Here is a 2339-nt window from a genome sequence, read left to right on the forward strand (position 1 = left end):
TGCTTGAATGGCTGTCCTCCCATTCTTCATTTTCTATGATCACATTAGCTTCCAACTCCCATTTTTCTTTAATATAGGTGGTGTCTCCTGGATCGTCTAGTTGTAACATGTTGTAAATATTGGATATCTGCTTTCTTTCCATCAAGTTTTTTTCTATTGTGTTTATAAAGTACCGCTCCACATTTGTTGGTGGTCTCTTAATTGCTTCCCACTCACTGTGAGTCATTACATAGTGTCTTATTTGAAAGTATCTAAACATGTCTTTCGAAGGTAGATCAAAACATTGCTGTAGCTGTGCAAACGATTTAAAACAGTCTCCTTCCATTAATTGATTGATAGTAACCAGGCCCAAATCCGCCCATTTTTTAAAACCCCCATCCTCCATAGCTGGCCGGAATTCTGTATTGTCTGCTATTGGCATGGCCCTAGATATTGATCGTGGACCTCCCCCCTTTTTCCTTACACTTTCCCATACCTTTAATGTATTTGTAATCCATTTGTTACCAATCTTAATTTTTTTCCAGTATGCTTTCCCCAGGAATATTATGGATCTGAGAGGGGTCTTTGGAATTGAGTTTTGCTCAATCTGTACCCATCCTGAGTCTAGGTCCTTTTGTATCCAATGCACAAGTATGCGTAATTGAGCTGCCCAGTAGTAGTTTCTTAGGTTTGGTAGACCAAGACCACCCTTGTTCTTTGGCAAACATAGTGTTTTAAGCCTTACTCTAGGTTTTTTCCTCTGCCAGATAAATTTGGATAGGAGTTTATCTAACCTTTTAAAGGTAGTGGCAGGTATTGGTATAGGTAGAGACTGGAAGAGAAAAATAAGTCTAGGTAGCACATTCATTCGAATTGATTCTATTCTTCCCACTAGGGAGAGAGGTAAAATGTCCCATCTGGCCATGTCTGATTTGATTTGTACAATCAACTTTTCGTAGTTTGCTTGATATAACTGATTGCTGCTGGGAGTCAAAATGATTCCTAAATACCTGAATCCGTCTCTAGCCCAATGGAAGGGTGCTATACTATTCAGATGTATTGGCCATGTTCCCACTATCATCATGGCTTCTGATTTGGTCTCATTTATCTTATAACCCGACAGTTTGCCGTAATTTCTTAAATCCATCATTATGTTTGGAATTGATTCTAAAGGGTTTTTGATATAAAGTAAAATGTCATCAGCAAATAGCGAGATCTTGTGTGTAATGCCTTTTTGGTCATCTATTCCCTGTATCTGAGGGTTTGATCTAATCATCTCCGCTAGTGGCTCTATGCCAATCGCGAATAGTAATGGAGACAAAACGTCTCCTTGGCGTGTCCCTCTCTGTATGTCAAAGAAGTGAGAGCAGTGACCATTCACCCTTACTCTAGACTTAGGATTTTTATATAAACATTTTATCCATTCTATAAATGTGTTATTGAATCCCATACCTTTCAATGTTAGTTCAAGGTACAGCCAATCAACTCTATCAAATGCCTTCTCGGCATCTAAGCCGAGAAGCATTGATGGTTCTTTTCGAAATCCAGCCACTGTTTGCACAGTACTGTTTGTGATACAAAAATAGTCTAAAAAGAGTGTATATACATTTGACGAAGAAACTACATTGGAGGAGGTTGTGTAGGTGGGGTGGGGGGGGGGACAACGACTGTACAACTGTACAAGCAAAACTGTACATTGGAATATCGACAAAACCATACTTGGTTCCAAGAAGAGGGTCTCGTGTATTACTGGGTTAGGACATTTACTGTACATTGGAGGGGTTTGGGTTAGGACATTTACAGGGGCCAGTTACGAATTGCAGTCTCCCGTAGGTGCTCTTTGAGAGTGGTTTTGAAAGTGGGTAGTGATTCACATTCCTTTACAGCTGTGGGTAGGGCGTTCCACATTGATGTGGCATAATTGCGAAACGTGTTTAGTCCCTTGTTTGAGCCAAATCTGGGTTTAACATGATTTGTGGAGCTCCCACTGGTGTTGTGGTATTCACTGACCTTTGGGAAGTATTTTGACATGTACATGGGTACCTTGGTCGTGTAGTGTATCTTGTAGACCAGGCCCATTGCAAGTTGCAAGCAGACTGGCCCACACATTTCTTTTGTTTTGTGTTTAGGTTTTATTTTTAATTTTTATTTGTATTAGGTTTGTATAGGGTGGTGATGTTAGGGTTGGGTATTTTGGTTTTGTTTGTTCTGGGTTTGTTGTTGGTTTTTCTTTATTGTTTTTCTTTTCTTTGGTGGGTTCTTGCCATATCCGCTCCAGCAGTTGCTGGGTTGTCCAGTAGGTGGCGGTATGCGCCGTTCTGTGGTTGCGACCCGCCATTAACCCCACAGAAGAAGAAGAC

Source organism: Notolepis coatsorum (assembly GCF_963971535.1).
Source record: "Notolepis coatsorum genome assembly, chromosome: 4".
In the NCBI taxonomy this organism is placed as follows: Eukaryota; Metazoa; Chordata; class Actinopteri; order Aulopiformes; family Paralepididae; genus Notolepis; species Notolepis coatsorum.